The 17,675-nt window shown below is 57.7% G+C and overlaps 1 pseudogene; it reads left to right on the top strand.

Annotated features, from left to right (window-relative positions):
• The first annotated feature begins 14,726 nt into the window (after positions 1 to 14,726).
• Positions 14,727 to 17,675, top strand: part of LOC137467410 (zinc finger protein 420-like) — a 111,664-nt pseudogene continuing 108,715 nt past the window's right edge.

Raw genomic sequence — 17,675 nt, forward strand, 5'->3', positions numbered from 1 at the left:
TGGAGACGAAGAGATGGAGGTGGACATGGAGATTGATACCGAGGAGGAGATGGAAGTGGATGGGGAAGAGAGTGGAGACGAAGAGATGGAGGTGGACATGGAGATTGATACTGAGGAGGAGATGGAAGTGGATGGAGAAGAGAGTGGAGAGGAAGAGATGGAGGTGGACATGCAGATGGATACTGAGGAGGAGATGGAAGTGGATGGAGAAGAGAGTGGTGAAGAAGAGATGGAGGTAGATGTGGAAGAGGAGATGGACGTGGAAATGGAAGAGTACCTTGAGGACATGGACATTGATGAGAAAGATGAGGAAGAGGCCATGATCTTGGGATGAAGACCAATACCAGCAGCAGGACAGCATGTGGTCCCCACAGGCAGAGTGGGTCCCCTGCTGCCAGGCTGGGACTGGGCTGGGTGGTCCCTGCTCAGGGATGTGGGACCCGGTGCATTGGGTTCTGGTGGCCATCCCCAGCCTGTGCTGCGCTTGCTGGGCCAGCCTGGGGGGCACATGGAAGAGCCCTCTCTGCCTGATTGGAGTGACTGTGCCTCTTGCTTTTCCTCAAGGATGAAGGAGATCCCGGACAGAGATGCCACCCTTTTGTACATACGTTGTGGAGTTTGTTGTTGTCTTTAGGCTATAGGTTTTAGGGCTTCTTTTTGGCTTCTGTAAATACGTTTCATAGACTTTTGTTAGATATGTTCTTGGGTATATACGTTCCATAGATAGTTGTTGTTACAAATATTCTTACAATGTAAATGTGTTCTGTGTTTTCTTTGCTGTTTTTCTGAAAATAAACAAGCTTTATTTTTCACACCCCAGTTCTCTTTCCATTTGCTAAAGGCACAGGTAGCATTTGCAAAGTTGTGGTTTCCGCTTGCTCCAGGTTCCCAGGGCTGGAGGTCGGTGGGGGCGCTGGCACAGCCACAACCATGTGCTGCTACCCCAAACCAGGGTAAGCTGGACCACATGGTGTCGCTTAACGAGGTTTCTATAGCAGCACACAAAAATTAGGTTCCTCAAGAACTGTTATTCCTTTTCCTCTCGATGCCCTCGTGCTGCAGGTTGGGCACCAAAATCTCTCCTGGTTTGAAAAGACAGGTGTCTGCTAAGGAAGGCAGGAGCCTTCCTGGAAATGGAAAATGTAAACCCCCTCCCTCCAAATTATTATAATTTTGAAAGTAAAAGGCTCTCAGGCAAAGATATGGGAATAGGAATAACAGTTCTTTACTAGAAAAACTTAAAAGATAACTGCAATAATACAAACAAACAAAAAAACCAAACTGCTGACAGAGTACGAACACAACCTGACACGCTGTGGGTCAGGGTGTTGGTAGCAGCACCCCAAACCCAGCTGGGGAGCGGAGGTTTGGGGGGAACAATTGGAAGGGGGTGGGAGAGGGGGCACAGGGGGAGGTGGGACCCACTGAGGCTCCCCCAGGTCACCCCAGGACCCCCAGGCCCCGTCCCAGCCCCCCCCAGTTCCCTCCGCAGCCCCGGCTGAGGGGGGCTCAGCCCAGGAGCCGCCATCGTTCAGGGCTCCCCCGAGGGCAGCCAACGGGAGAGCTCCCGGCTCAGAGAGGTCCCAGCAGAGGAGGGGATCTTGTCCCTCCTCGAGGGCCCTGAAGGGTCTTCAGGCCCCTCTGAAGAGGAGTTTTTCTCTTTTTAAGGATTTTTGGGGGGACCTCACCACTCCAAGGGTGTTTTTTCCTCCCCATTTTCAGGTGTTTGTGGGGCCACAGCCCCACAAGCCCCTTTTCAGGGATGATCATGACGGCTTTAAGTGACATTTTTCTGGGGGACTCACTCCAAGCCGCTGTAGGGGATGTTTTGCCCCCCAGGGTGGATTTTTGGGGTTTAAGGGCCCCCGCTCTGGTCGGGTCCCACTCTAACTCCCCTGAAGAGGCCAACACCACTCCTGCTGATTCCGGCAGCGGAGCCCGGGGAGGGTTGGGAGTCCTGGGAGGATTTAGGGGTACCTGGGAGGGTTTGGGGGTCCCAGGAGGGTTTGGGAGTCCCGAGAGGATCTGGGGATACCCGGGTGATGCCGATGATGGTGATGGGGACCCCGTGCTGAGTATAAACTTCCCTGAAGAATTCCTGGGGGGGTTTTGTCTATCTCCAGGGTTTTTTGGGGCCTGGTGGATTATGGGGGGATTCCCAGGGGGGTTATAGGGATTCCCAAAGGGGGGGATTGGGCAATCCCAGGGCGAACCCAAGGCTGGTTTGGGGTACCTGCTGGTGACAGAGATGGGGAACCCCTGCCAGGACCAAACCTTCTCAGGGGGGTCTGGGGCATGCTGGGAGGTCTTGTGGGAATTTTGATGTCCTGGGAGGGTTTGGGGGGTGTCTGTGTGGGGTTTTTGCAGTCTTGGGGAGTTTTTGGACGGCCCAGGGATGGTTTTGGGGTCCCGGGGAGGTCGAGGTGTCCTGGGGGGTTTGGGGGTCCCAGGAGGGTTTGGGGGTTCCTGGGCGATGCCGGTGACTGAGCTGGGACCCCGTGCCGGGTATGAACCTTCTCACTGCGCACGGGCAGCGTCAGCGTGTTCAGGGAGATCCTGGGGGGCCCGGGGGTCACCCCAAAACCCAGGGGACCCCAAATGCTCAGGGACCCCCCCAAACTCCCCTCACCGTTGGATCTGCTGCAGGCAGGGGGGCACCAGCACTCGGCTCCCACCCCCACCATCACAGGGGGCTGTGGAAGAAATCTGGGGGTGCACGGACAGGTCGGGGGGACCCCCAAAGTCCTGGGAAAGGGTAAACACAGGGGAACTCCCAGGAATCCCCACTGGGGGCTTAGGGGAGATCCAGGAGGAGTTTGGGCGAGCTGAATTGTGTCACTATCGTCAGCAAAGAGGACTGCAAGGGTCCCCGGTGTCCCCATTCCCAGCAAAAGGTGGGAAAACCCAGGCTGGCTGGGAATAGGGGTCCCGGATGTCCTCGGTGTTGAGGAAAGGAGGGGCTGGGCGCTAGGAAAGGCAGGAATAGGGGTCCAGGGGGTCTCTGGGTGAAGGAAAAGGGGGCTCTGGGTGCCTGGAGGGCCGGCATGGCCAGGAAAGGGGTGCAGGGCTCCCGGGGCCGCCAGGGGCTGCTCCCAGCAGGAGCCCAGTTGCTGCCAGTCACTCCCCATTATGATACAATTTGCCCCCAGCGCTGTCCCCGTTGTTCCCAGTGCCATCCAGTGTTTTCCCAGTTCTCCCAGTTGCCCCTAAATTAGTCCCAGTCACTCCCAGTACGATCCCTGTATGAGTCCTGTATGATCCCAGTCTCTCCCAGCAGGGCCCCAGTCACTCACCCTTGTCCCCAGTTGCCCCCAGCGTGGTCCCAGTTACCCCCAGCACATTTCCAGTGGCTCCCAGTGTGTCCCAGTCCTAGTGCTTGTTCTGGTGCTTTCCATGAACTGACTGAACTCTTGATTTATGAACCAATGCACTAGATGTGGAATCCTCTACACTGAACTCAGAAACAAATGCCCTCTGTCAGAGCATTTTCATCTTCTAGATCACTTTCAAGATGTCCATGGGGATGTTGCAATGATTATCACACAGCTCTCCATTTCTGGCTGCAGGCTCTGCAGATTCTTTCTCTGCATTCAGTCCGGCTTGCATTCCCTGACAATTCCTGGTACCCCCTCATGGTTTCTTAGGGTAAAACAGTAACAATGAAAACCTTACCAATGGCACAACTGCCCAGCCCACAAGGAAAAGAAAGAACAAGCTGTCAAATCCTTCAAACATTTGCCCTGCTATGCTGCAAGAGTTGAGCTGCACACACGTTGTGGAAAGCCAAGAGAAAGTGCAGCTGGTGGCACATCTTGTGACAGAAGCTGCACCTCGTTCTCCAGGAAAGGTTCTTGGAAAGAGCAAACAGGAGTGTGGAGAAGATTCTGGGAAAACTGAAACAGCTTTTAAGAAATGAAATGAAAATGGCAAGAAACAACTGAAGATGTTTTTCTCTGTTTTTTTTTTGCTCCTCTTTTCCATCTTGAACTACTGCTCCATCCCCTTAATCCAAATAGATCTCATCTCTAAGATTCATTACTTGGCGAATTTTAGACCCTGTAAAATACCATGAGCTACACACAGTTTCACAGTTTGCCTTCCCCATTTTCGTTTTGGTTTTTTTTGGTTTTTTTGGGTTTTTTTTTTTTTTTGGTGGTTTTTTTTTAATGTTTTCTTTTGGGTTTTTTTTGGTTTTTTTTTGTTTTTTTAATCATTGCTGGAGAGGTAAGTGCAGTGCCTGGGTAAGGTACAAATTCTGCATTCAGGGAATGTGCTCCGATAGGGTTTGATCCTCAGCGGGGACAAGGCACAGCAGCGCTCAAGGGGATACCTATGCCCCTGTGCAGGAGTCCAGACTCTGGGTCTGGGCTGAACAGGGCAAAGTTCCCGTGTTTGGACAGGCTCAGGGGCTGCCCCTGGGGAGCGGGGGGCTGGGCGCGGGGGCGAGCGGGCAACGGAAAAACGGACACGGGGACAAACGGCCCCGGAGCTTCAGTTGCAGCGGCAGCAGCAGCGGCAGCAGCGGCACCCTCTCCTGCTCTCCCTTTCACGGTGTCCCCTCCTCTCCCAGTCTCCCTCTCCCCTGCTGGCCTGGGCCATGTCCCCAGCCCGTCACCGGCCCCGTCCCCGCCCCGGTTCCCGTCCCCGTCCCCGGCCATCCCGCCGGGGTCTCGCCTCTGCCCGGCTCTGGCCGTGCTGGCGGTGGCGCTGCTGGGCGGGCATCAGTGCCTGGGGCTGGGGCGGCATCGCCGCCCTCTGGCTCCGCCTGGCCCGAGCCCGGCCCCGGCCCCGACGTGGGCTCCAGTCCCGGCCCCGGCCCCGGCTCCTCCCGGGCCCCGCGGAGGACACACACGGCGCGGGCGCTCCCGCCGCCCCCGCTGCAGCTTCCCCGGCCCGAGCTCCGCCGCTCGGCACCGCAGCCGCTGGCCCCGAGCCACCGCTGTCCCGTTCCAGGGACAGAACGCCTCGGGGGGGCCGGCCCGGGGCGCTCGGGGGGTGCTCGGGGGCTGCTCCTGGCCCCGGGCCGAGCGCTGACAGCCGCGTCCCGCCCGCAGGGAAGGCGCAGCAGGGCCTGAAGAAGCGGTACCGGCTGGGTTCGCTGCTGGGCAGAGGCGGCTTCGGCAGCGTTTTCGCAGCCACGCGGCTCTCGGACGGCGCCCCGGTGAGCGGCGGGGCTGGCGGCGGGCACAGGAGGAGGGGGCGGAGGAGGAGGAGGAGGAGGAGGTGGAGGAGGAAGGGAAGGAGGGGGAGGAGGAGGAGAAGGAGGGGAAGAAGGAGGAGGAGGAGGTGGAGGAGGAGGGAAGGAGGGGGAGCATGGGGCTGGGCAGGGCAGGTGGCGAGCTCAGCCCGCTGCTGCTCTTGGCTTGCAGGTGGCCATCAAAAGGGTGCCAAGGAACCGCGTCCGGCACTGGGGCGAGCTGGTGAGTGAGCGGGGCCAGCGGCAGAAGCTGGGCGGGGATGAGCTGAGGCCCAGCAGGGTGGAAGCCACCAGGACACCTCGAGGGAGAGCAGGCGTGGAGCCAGCGCAAGGCGCAGAGCATCCCGGGCCGGGTGAGGGGTTCCCGACCCCTGGCACGGCATCAGCCCCACTGACGGCATCGTGCTCCTCCTGCAGCCCGACGGCACCAGCGCACCCCTGGAGGTCGTGCTGCTGGCCAAGGTGTCCACTGGCTTCCCCGGTGTCGTCCAGCTGCTGGAGTGGAAGGAGCTCCCCAGTGACGTCTTGATGGTGCTGGAACGCCCGGAGAGGTGCCAGGACCTGCACCATTTCATTCAGGAACGGGGGCTCCTGTCTGAGGAGTTGGCGCGGGAGCTGTTCCGCCAGGTGCTGGAGGCCGTGTGGCACTGCACCAACTGCGGGGTCCTGCACAGAGACATCAAACCAGAGAACATCCTGGTTGACCTGGCCACCGGGCAGGCCAAACTGATTGACTTTGGCTGCGGCACCTACCTGCAAGACACAGCCTACACTCGTTTTGCAGGTGAGCCCACGCAGGGGTGTGCTCTCAGTCCCGTCATCTCATGGCCCAACACCTCACAGCCCAAGCTGGGTGTGGCAGCGGAGATTCTCCCTTTTGCTGCCCTTCATGGCACTGAGATTTCAGCTGCGTTGCTTTTGAGCAGGGCTGGGTGGGGAGCCAGCTTCCAGCCCTGCTGGCAGCCTTTGCCCACCACTCTACCCAGGACTGGGGCTGGGGCTGGGGCAGCCAGCCTGACAAAACACCCGTGGGTGGGGGTAGCAGAGAGGGGGGCCGGAACCTGTGTCCCAGCCGGTTTGGTGTGCAGGTGACAAAGGGCTTGGACTGCTCCACTCACCTGGTTTGGTTTGGATTCATAATGTTTTTGGGGCAGTGCAGGCAGGGAGGATGAGGGCATGGTTTTCCCAAGCAATGAGTGGGTTTTTTCCTGTCATGGTCGGGCCTTGACAGGACTTCTGCTGCCCTCTTCCAGCACCAGTGGCTTCTTTTCCATCCCCGAGTCTGTACACAAGTCCCAGGTGCTGGCGAGAGGGCAGCGGTCACCCCGTGTGCCACTGGGGCAGCCCCCACACACCCAGGGATGCTGGGGCCAGGCTCAGGGAGCAGCAGCGTCCCCCTGATGAACCCCATCTGTATTCCATAGGAACACGGTCATACAGCCCACCAGAATGGACCCAATTTGGCTGGTACTACGGCAAGCCAGCTACCATCTGGTCCCTGGGCATCCTGCTGCACCAGATGGTCTGCGGGGAGCACCCTTTCAGGAGGAGCCAGAACATCAGCTGGGACCATCAACTCTCGCTGCCACAACGGCTCTCTCAAGGTGGATCCTCATCTCTGGCCACGGGGGCAATACCAGTGCTGGGAGACAGCAGCAGCTCGTCAGCATCCCGCTCTGGCAGCTGCTGAGGAGGTGGCACATGTCCTGCTCTCCTGCTCTCCTCCAAAACAGGGAATTGATGGGGACGTTTAGGCCCAGCTCTGAGCACATCCAGCATGGCCTGGGCACGGGAATAGTGGGGCAAAGCCAACAGGAGCCTTCTCCAGCTGACCGGCGGTTTCTGGTTTCTCTGCCCAGAGTGCCAAGATCTGATCAGGCGGTGTTTATCCATGCTGGACTTGGACAGGCCCTCTTTAGAAGAGCTGTTCTGTGATCCCTGGCTGCAGGATATTGATCTGCCCTAGAAGAAGGGAGAGAGCCACAGGCACGCTTTGATGCAAGGCCCTGGTAAGTTACAGCTCCACACATGCCTTGGCAATGAGAAGCAAAGGAACCCAGACATTTTGTCCTGCCTGTGTCACTGCCCAGGGGTCATCAGATGGGAACACGCAGCCCTTGTGCTGGAGCTCAGCTGCTCTGCCTAGCACTGGTGGCCACCATCCGAGCTGGTTTTGCTTGTCCTGGTTCCCTGACAGCTGGGGCCCTGGGCAGAACCCTGACAGCCTGGGCTCACCCCAGGGAAGGAGAAGGAGCCCCTGGAGAAGCTGTACCAGGTGGGGCTGCTGCTGCTGGGGACACGGAGGATGACATCAAGGATGACAACCTCTTCCTCCACCTGGTCACCGGCAGCTGAGGATGATGGACTTTGATTCTGGCACCTTCTCCAAAGCCAGGCTGCACGGGGAATGTGCAGGTGAGTCCACACGCAGGGGGATGCTCCCAGATTTGGGCATTGCACAGCCTGGCCAGGAACCAAAGGTTCCCCCCTTTGCTGGGGCGGATGCAGCTGATCCTTCAGTCGGCTGCCAGGCTGCTTTTGGCAGGGCTGGGGGGATGGGCTGGGGTGCTGATGAAATGGGAGTGGGCTCCTGGCCCTGCCAACAGCCCCAGCACCCACCCTGCCCCAGGCTGGGGCTGGGGCAGCCAGCCCGACACAAACAAACCCCCATGGTGGGAGCAGAGGTGGGACTCCAGAACCTGTGCAGGGGCTGCTTTGCTTTGCAGGCAAGGAAGGGCTTGGGCTGCTCCACTGCCCCTGTTTGCTTGGGATCACCGTTATTTTGGGGGGCAGTGCAGGGGGGAAGGGAGCAAGCCTGGGCTTCCCTCACCTGTGGGTGGGTTTTTCCCTGGCATGCAGGGGTTGGGCCTTCCTCAAGCCCCTGACAGAGATAAGATTTTTGACCTTTTTTCTTGTTCCCCTTTTTGTCTGTAATCTATTTTCAATCATTTGTTGTGTGTTTTTCTAGAGGAAGCTTTCCAGGTGGGGTCCAGTCTGGATGGGGAAGTGCTTGGGAGCAGCTGTGGCGTGGATGGGCCGTGCCCTTGGAGAAGGCTGAGGACATCGTTTGGGACCAGCTTTTCTTCCAGCGTGATGTGGGTCTTGTCTGCTTGGCATGGTGGGATCAGAGCTTTGGGGAGATGGCAGCGAGCACAGGAGCATCCTGCTCTGGGCAGCTGCTGAGGGCTGGATGTGCCGTGGCTGGCTGCAGGCTGGGCACATGTCCTGCCCTCCTGCTCTGCTCCCAAAGGCAGCAGGGATGGGCAGCTCTGGGCACAGCTCTGGGCACGGCCAGCATGGCCTGGGCACCGCGGGCGGCTGGGACAAGGGGACAGGAGCCTTCAGCTGACGGGCGCTTTCTGGTTTCTCTCCTTGCAGCCGGGCTCTGCGGGTGCTGAGGCTGCTCTGGGCTCTGCCAGGGCTCTGCTGGAGCTCAGCACCGGGCCGCAATCAGCCAAAGAAGAAATGGGGTGACCTGCAGCACAGACCTGCTGGAGCATTTCAGCAACACAGCTCAAGTGTGCAGAGTGTACACCTCCAAGGGCAAACATGACACCACCCAAAAATTAAACTTGTTCAATAACTTCTGAAATGAAATCAATCTGGGATGACCCCAAATGACATTTTGCAGCTTGCTCAAGCTGTAGCTCAGCCCTTCTCTGAACTGTTCTCTCCCCCACCTGCCTTTTACTTCCCAACTGCTCCCTCTTGTCCCCCAGTGAGTTCCCAGCCCATGGCAGTCTCCATCACACTGTCGCCTTCCTTGGTGCCCCTCACCATGAGGAAGGCCGAGCCCCAGGCTTAGGGACTCATCCTGTCACTGGCTGAGGAGCAGCAATGTCTCAGAGCTCCAGTGGGATTTTAGTGTCATTCAGAGCTGCTCTCCAGCCCTCAGCTCTCCTCACTGCTGAGTTCCCACTCCCTTTTCCTCGTCCTTGCAGGAGGATGAGCTCAGTGAATCCCCTTGAGCCTCCCCACTCTTCCCAGCCCACGCACCCACCTCAGTTAGGCTGAAGCTGCAGCTTCTCTGTCTCCTGTGGCACACCAGTCCAGTCCCCTGTGCGGGGAGCCCCAGCCCCAGAGCACAGCACTCAGCAGTGCACTCCGGGCTGGAGCAGCTCCCTGCCAGCCCCAGCCCAGGGACCCCTCCAGCCCCGGGGCTTGGGGCACCGTCAGCACCCGCTGCTCCAGCCACCGCTTCTGCTGGCCCTGACAGCAACACCCAAAGTGGGGCTGATCCCGAGGGAGCAGCAGCAGGGCCTGGATCTGATCCCTGGATCTTCGGCTCGGTTTTGGAGCCCTGCCAGCTCCAAACATCCCCCCAAAAAAATCCCAAACTCAGGCACCCCCCAGGATATTTGGGCCGAGCTCCCCCTCCCCGGGCACCTGCGGGATGGGGGCGATGCTCCCGGGGTGCTGCGAGCTCAGGCAGCGCCAGGGCCACGCGATTCCTTCCCTCCTTCCCTCCTCTGGCTGCTCCCTGCTGCCGCTGCGCCTCTTCCTCCCTCCCTCCTCCTCCTCCCCCGCTCCCAGATCCTGAACCGTGAGGGGAAAGGAGCGAGGAAAGGGCGGAACCGTGAGGGGAAAGGAGCGAGGAAAGGGCGGAACCGTGAAGGGAAAGAGCCGGGGCCAAGGGGACGCGCTGTCCTAAAAAAGCCCGGTTTGACCCAAAATCACCCAAAAGGGCATCAAATGCAGCCTACATCCACATGGTTCGGCCTGACATCAGCCAAATGGGATTAAAAGTATCCAAAGGGCTCTAAAATCCAACCAAAGGGGCTTAAAACTGCCCCAGGTGTTTTATAACCCTCAAGAAATGGCTTAACATCACCCGTAAATCTTTCAAATGTGACTAAAATCCACCCTGAAAGTATCTGGTCCAGCCTAAAATCATCCAAAGGTATCTAAAATCACCAAAATGTCCCTGACACCAACACAAGAAGACCTAAAATCACCCTAAAAAGGCTTGGTTCAAACTAAAATTGCCCAAAGAAGCAAAAAACCCTACTTAAACGGGCCCAAAACACCCAAAAAAGGGACCTAAAATCACCCACACAGGATTAGGATTCACCCATATGGGCCCAGTTTTTCCTAAACTCACCCAAATGGGCCCCAGCCCCACCCCCATGGGCCTAAAATCATCCAAAGGGGTCTGAAATCCCCCCTAAACCCCACCAGATTCGGCCTCAAATCAGCCACAGGGGCTGAAAATCCACCCGAAAAGGCTCGGGATCCCCGCAAGGGATCTGAAGCCCACCCTAAACCTGCCCGGTTCGGCCCAAAATCCCCCAAAGGGGCCGAGCCCGAGGCCGAGCCCGGGATCGGCTCCGGGGTCGCTCCGGGACCTCCGCTCTCGCTCCGGGCAGTTTTGGCCGCGGCCCCGGACGGGCCTGGGCGGGACCAGGAGGGACCAGGGAGGGCTCGGGAGGGGTTTGGGCATTTGGGGCTTTTTTGGGCTTTGGGGAATTGTGTTGGGAGTTTACAGGGAATTGTTGGGGTTTTTGGGGAGAATTATTGGGTTTGGAGGCAGTTGGGGGATTTTGGGGAGTTTGGATTTTGAGGGGCTTTATTGGTGCTTTGAGTGGGAAGTTGTTTTCCTGGGGGTATTTGGGGGTTAATTGAAATTTTTTGTGTTTTCTTTTGAAGTTCGGAAGGTTTTACTGGGATTTTGTGGGGATTTTGTGGGATCCTCTGGAATTATTTCTGGGGTTTATTGGGATTTTTAGGGGATTTGGAGGCATTTTATTGGAATTGTGGGGGCATTTAGTGGGATTCTTTGGGGATTTGGGTTTTTTAGGAATTTTAGTGGGGATTTGGGGGGGGTTTGTGGGTTTTTTTGGGTGTTGCCAAGATTTCTTTGGGTCTCGTGAGGATTTTGTGGGGCTTCTTGTGGTTTTGGAGACATTTTTGGGGGGGGATTTGTGGGGTTTAATTGGGATTTTGTGAGCTTTTATTGGGATTCGAGGGTGTTCTAATGGGAATTTGTGAAATTTAATTGCGATTTCATGGGGTTTATTGGGACTTTCAGGGGTTTAAAGCAGATTTTGGTGCCTCTCGGCCCTTCCCCAAACCCTGGGACAACTCCAAAGCCCCCCAGAATTCCTCTGAACCCCCCCCAAAATCCCCCAAAAATCCCAATTAAAAACTCTTAAACACCAAAGAATCCCACAAAATCCCAGTGGAACACACCAAAATTAAAAAAAAAAAAAAAAAAAAACCTCCCAAAAATTTCAATAAACCCCCCAAGAAATAACCACCCCAAAACCCTAAAAAAATCCCCAAAATCCAAAATCATCAAATCCCACAAAACCCCCATAACCCCACAAACCCAGTAATTCTCTCCAAAATCCAATATTTCCCCCTAATCTCCCAACAAAATCCCCCAAAGCCCATAAATGCCGCCAAAATCCCCCCAGAATCCCCCCTGAGCCCCCCAGACTCACCGGGGGCCATCCTGGATCAGGGGGCACCAGCCAGTGGAACAGGAGCCGCTTCAGGGGGCCCGCGGAGCTTTTTGGGGAGGGGGCACCACGGGAGACCCCCCAAAAACGGGGGAGGGGAACCCCTGTGGTACCCCCTCCCCAGAAAGCCCCCTCCCCCGGTTCAGGAATAGCCAAACTCAAGAAAATGTAAACCAGGCTTGACTTTCCAGAAATTATTTTTGGCCGGGTTTAGCTGCATCCTCCAGGCTCAGGATCACCGGTGTATTTGCAGGTTTTGCTCTGCATCATCAGCGTGCCCAGACTCTGCTCGGTGTTTCACAAATGGAGAAGACAATGGACATTGTGCCAAGCTTCCTTGCAAAAGGCAACACCTGCATCAGCATGACAGAAAAGAAGGAAAAAAAAAAAAAAAGAAAATATTCACCGGTTAGAACAGAGCCAGTGTCCCACCATCTTCCCCTCCACTGTTATTATAGAGGAAAACCTGGGCCTAAAGCTTCCACCTCTCAGTTCCTGATGCTGTTTGACTTCAGCCTTGCCTCCCCCTGATCTACCTGACTGCCGTCCAAGTGGGGCTGGGGATGCTCAGCCTGGAAAGAGGAGACACTGGGGAGGCCTCACTGCAGCTCTGCAGGACTGGAAGGGTCCCACAGGAAAGACGGGGACAGTGTTCAGCCGGGCCCGTGGCAACAGGACAAGGGGGGATGGCTTTCAACTGCAGGAGGCTGACTGAAGTTGGATCTGAGGAAGCTGCTCTTTTACACTGAGGCTGCTGAGGCACTGGCCCAGGCTGTGGATGCCCCATCCTTGGCAACAGGGCTGTGAGCAGCATGGGCTGGGGAAGATTGCTCAGCTCGGAACAAGATGCTCTTTAGATCCACTGTGATGTCACAGATGTGATGTTCCAGATGGAACCTCCAGCGTCCAGCAAAGAGCACAACACAACCACTGGCCCTTGTGTCAGCCCACCCTGTGCCAGCCCTCGTGCCAGCTCACCCTTCACCATGCTCCCTGTCACCCTTCTCGTCACCTGCGCCCTGATGCTCCCATCAGTCCTGAAAGCTCTCTGTTGCCTGGATTTTGTCATCCGTCCCTGCAGGATGCTCACATTTGTCCTGAGGAAGGTACGGTGCCATTCCATGGAGGTGGACACCCCCCAGCTGCCCGGCTGGGCAGGAGTTCTGTGGGGATGGGGTGGGACAGGGACCCCACTCTGAGGTGTTGCTACCTCTGCAGGCTGTCACAGACAGAGAGGACGAGATGGAGGTGGACATGCAGGCTGATAGAGAGGAGGAGATGGAAGTGGATGGAGAAGAGAGTGGAGATGAAGAGATGGAGGTGGACATGGAGATTGATACCGAGGAGGAGATGGAAGTGGATGGAGAAGAGAGTGGAGACGAAGAGATGGAGGTGGACATGGAGATAGATACCGAGGAGGAGATGGAAGTGGATGGGGAAGAGACTGGAGACGAAGAGATGGGGGTGGACATGGAGATGGATACAGAGGAGGAGATGGAAGTGGATGGAGAAGAGACTGGTGAAGAAGAGATGGAGGTGGATGTGGAAGAGGAGATGGACTTGGAAATGGAAGAGTAACTTGAGGACATGGACATTGATGAGAAAGATGAGGAAGAGGCCATGATCTTGGGATGAAGACCAATACCAGCAGCAGGACAGGCATGTGGTCCCCACAGCCAGAGCGGGTCCCCTGCTGCCAGGCTGGGACTGGGCTGGGTTGTCCCTGCTCAGGGATGTGGGACCCGGTGCATTGGGTTCTGGTGGCCATCCCCAGCCTGTGCTGCGCTTGCTGGGCCAGCCTGGGGGCACATGGAAGAGCCCTCTCTGCCTGATTGGAGTGATTGTGCCTCTTGCTTTTCCTCAAGGACCGATGGAGATCCCGGACAGAGACGCCACCCTTTTGTACATACGTTGTAGAGTTTGTTGTTGTCTTTAGGCTATAGGTTTTAGGGCTTCTTTTTGGCTTCTGTAAATACGTTTCATAGACTTTTGTTAGATATGTTCTTGGGTATATACGTTCCATAGATAGTTGTTGTTACAAATATTCTTACAATGTAAATGTGTTCTGTGTTTTCTTTGCTGTTTTTCTGAAAATAAACAAGCTTTATTTTTCACACCCCAGTTCTCTTTCCATTTGCTAAAGGCACAGGTAGCATTTGCAAAGTTGTGGTTTCACCTTGCTCCAGGTTCCCAGGGCTGGAGGTCGGTGGGGGCGCTGGCACAGCCACAACCATGTGCTGCTACCCAAACCAGGGTAAGCTGGACCACATGGTGTCGCTTAACGAGGTTTCTATAGCAGCACACAAAAATTAGGTTCCTCAAGAACTGTTATTCCCTTTTCCTCTCGATGCCCTCGGGCTGCAGGTTGGGCACCAAAATCTGTCTTGGTTTGAAAAGACAGGTGTCTGCTAAGGAAGGCAGGAGCCTTCCTGGAAATGGAAAATTTAACCACCCTCCCTCCAAATTATTATAACTTTGAAATTAAAAGGCTCTCAGGCAAAGATATGGGAATAGGAATAACAGATCTTTACTAGGAAAATTTAAAAGATAACTGCAATAATACAATCAAACAAATAAACCAAACTGCTGACAGAGTCAGAACACGACCTGACATGCTGTGGGTCAGGGTGTTGGTAGCAGCACCCCAAACCCAGCTGGGGGAGCGGAGGTTTGGGGGGAACAATGGGAAGGGGGTGGGAGAGGGGGCACAGGGGGAGGTGGGACCCACTGAGGCTCCCCCAGGTCACCCCAGGACCCCCAGGCCCCGTCCCAGCCCCCCCAGTTCCCTCCGCAGCCCCGGCTGAGGGGGGCTCAGCCCAGGAGCCGCCGTCGTTCGGGGCTCCCCCGAGGGCAGCCAACGGGAGAGCTCCCGGCTCAAAGAGGCCCCTGCAGAGGAGGGGTCTTGTCCCTCCTCGTGGGCCCTGAAGGGTCTTCAGGCCCCTCTGAAGAGGAGTTTTTCTCTTTTTATGGATGTTGGGGGGGACCTCACCACTCCAAGGGTGTTTTTCCTCCCCATTTTCAGGTGTTTGTGGGGCCACAGCCCCACAAGCCCCTTTCCAGGGGCGATCATGACGGCTTTAAGTGACATTTTTCTGGGGGACTCACTCCAAGCCGCTGTAGGGGATGTTTTGCCCCCCAGGGTGGATTTTTGGGGTTTAAGGGCCCCCGCTCTGGTCGGGTCCCACTCTAACTCCCCTGAAGAGGCCAACACCACTCCTGCTGATTCTGGCAGCGGAGCCCGGGGAGGGTTGGGAGTCCTGGGAGGATTTAGGGGTACCTGGGAGGGTTTGGGGGTCCCAGGAGGGTTTGGGAGACCCGAGAGGATCTGGGGGTACCCGGGTGATGCCGATGATGGTGATGGGGACCCCGTGCTGAGTATAAACTTCCCTGAAGAATTCCTGGGGGGGTTTTGTCTATCTCCAGGGTTTTTCGGGTCCTGGTGGATTTTTGGGGGTTCCCAGGGGGTTTTTCAGGATTCCCAAATGGGGGGATTGGGCAATCCCAGGGCGAACCCAAGGCTGGTTTGGGGTACCGGCCGGTGACAGAGATGGGGACCCCCTGCCAGGACCGAACCTTCTCAGGGGGGTCTGGGGCGTGCTGGGAGGCCTTGTGGGAATTTTGATGTCCTGGGAGGGTTTGGGGGGTGTCTGTGTGGGGTTTTTGCGGTCTTGGGGAGTTTTTGGATGGCCCAGGGATAGTTTTGGGGTCCCGGGGAGGTCGAGGTGTCCCGGGGGGTTTGGGGGTCCCAGGAGGGTTTGGGGGTTCCTGGGCGATGCCGGTGACTGAGCTGGGACCCCGTGCCGGGTATGAACCTTCTCACTGCGCACGGGCAGTGTCAGCGTGTTCAGGGAGATCCTGGGGGGCCCGGGGGTCACCCCAAAACCCAGGGGACCCCAAATGCTCAGGGACCCCCCCAAACTCCCCTCACCGTTGGATCTGCTGCAGGCAAGGGGGCACCAGCACTCGGCCCCCACCCCCACCATCACAGGGGGCTGTGGAAGAAATCTGGGGGTGCACGGACAGGTCGGGGGGACCCCCAAAGTCCTGGGAAAGGGTAAACACAGGGGAACTCCCAGGAATCCCCACTGGGGGCTTAGGGGAGATCCAGGAGGCGTTTGGCGAGCTTAATTGTGTCACTATCGTCAGGAAACGGGACTCCAAGGGTCCCTGGTGACCCCATTCCCTGCAAAAGGTGGGAAAACCCGGGCTGGCTGGGAATAGGGGTCCCGGGTGTCCTCGGTGTTGAGGAAAGGAGGGTCTGGGCACTGGGAAAGGCAGGAATAGGGGTCCAGGGGGTCTCTGGGTGAAGGAAAAGGGGGCTCTGGGTGCTGGGTGAGGCGGCATGGCCGGGAAAGGGTTGCGGGGGTTGCCAGTGCCAGATAAGGGTTGCGGGGTGGAACCCAAGCCGGGAATGGGGGTGCGGGGGGATGGCGGCGCCCGGGAATGGGGGTTCAGGGGCCCCTCGGTGCTCCGGAATGGGCGACCAAAGAGTCCCGGTGCCGGGGGTCCCCCTCACCTCTCGCTGCCCCCCCCCGGGGCCCCAGGAGCGCCCCCAGCCCCAGCGCTGGAGCCATTGCGCTGCTCCTCCTCACTCCCAGTACGATCCCAGTATGATCCCAGTAGAACTCGGTCACCCAGGAGCCGCTCCCAGTATGATCCCAGGACAGCCCAGGCACTGCCACTCCTGGCATCCGCCCCAGCCCTCTCTGCGTTCCGACCTATCCCGGCTCCATCCCCGCCCCTCCCGCGGCTGCGGGGGCTTCGGGAGCGGAGGAGGAGGAGGAGGGAGGGAGGAAGAGGCGCAGCGGCAGCAGGGAGCAGCCGGAGGAGAGGAGAGAAGGAATCGCGTGGCCCTGGCGCTGCCTGAGCTCGCAGCACCCCGGGAGCATCGCCCCCATCCCGCAGGTGCCCGGGGAGGGGGAGCTCGGCCCAAATATCCCGGGGCTCCCTGGGTTTGGGGTTTTCGGGGGGATGTTTGGAGCTGGCAGGGCTCCAAAGCCAAGCCGCAGCTGGTCCTCGGGGGAACATCGGGGGGTCCCCGGGAGGTGTTTTTCGGGGGTCCCGGTGGGCGGTGAGGGTAGCAGAGCCCCGGCGGGGGGACACCGGTTTTGGGGAGCCCCAGGAGAGCCGCGGCTGCCCTGAGCGGGAGCCCAGAGAGAGAAGAGCCCCAGAAGCCCCAGCGGGGACCCCGAGAGGGGGGGACCCCTGGCAGTGCCGGCACCCCGGCAATGGGGGGTGCTGGGGCTGGAGGGGCGGCATGGCCGGGAAAGGGGTGCGGGGCTCCCGGGGCCGCCAGGGGCTGCTCCCAGCAGGAGCCCAGTTGCTGCCAGTCACTCCCCGTTATGATACAATTTGCACGAGCACAGTCCCTGTTGCTCCCACTTTCATCCAGTGTGTTCCCAGTTGCTCCCAGTCACACCCAGTATGGGGGATGATGTGCCTGGTGTGTTCCCAGTCAGTCTCAGACACTCCCAGTATTAGTCCAGTCCTTCTCAGTATGGGCTAGAGATGAGCCCAGTGTGCTCCCAGTCACTGCCAGTATGAACCAGTTGTACCCCACATGGTTCCAGTTGCTCCCTTTCACCCTCACTTTTGTTCCAGTCACTCCCAGTCTCTCCCAGTGTACCCCAGTTCCTTCCAGCATACTCCCAGTCACTCCCAGTTCCTTCCAGCATGATCCCATTTGTTCACAACCACTCCCACTCAGCCTCAGTGTCGTTGCACTCACTGCCAATATGATCCCTGTCACCTCCAGCATGATCCCAGTTGATCCCAGTAGAAGCCCAGTTGTTTCCAGTCACCCCCAGCATGCACCCAGTGACTCCCAGGTCCTCCCACTTGCTCATAGCATGATCCCGGTTGCTCACAGTTGCTCCCAGTCAAACTCAGAATGATCCCAGTCACTCCCAGTGTATCCTATTTGCGCCAGCATGGTCTCAATTGCCCGCTGCAGGCTCCTACTCTGTCCCAGTGTGATCCCAGTATGATCCCAATATGATCCCAGTCTCCCTCGGTGT

Source organism: Anomalospiza imberbis, unplaced genomic scaffold, assembly GCF_031753505.1.
Source record: "Anomalospiza imberbis isolate Cuckoo-Finch-1a 21T00152 unplaced genomic scaffold, ASM3175350v1 scaffold_62, whole genome shotgun sequence".
Classification (NCBI taxonomy): domain Eukaryota; kingdom Metazoa; phylum Chordata; class Aves; order Passeriformes; family Viduidae; genus Anomalospiza; species Anomalospiza imberbis.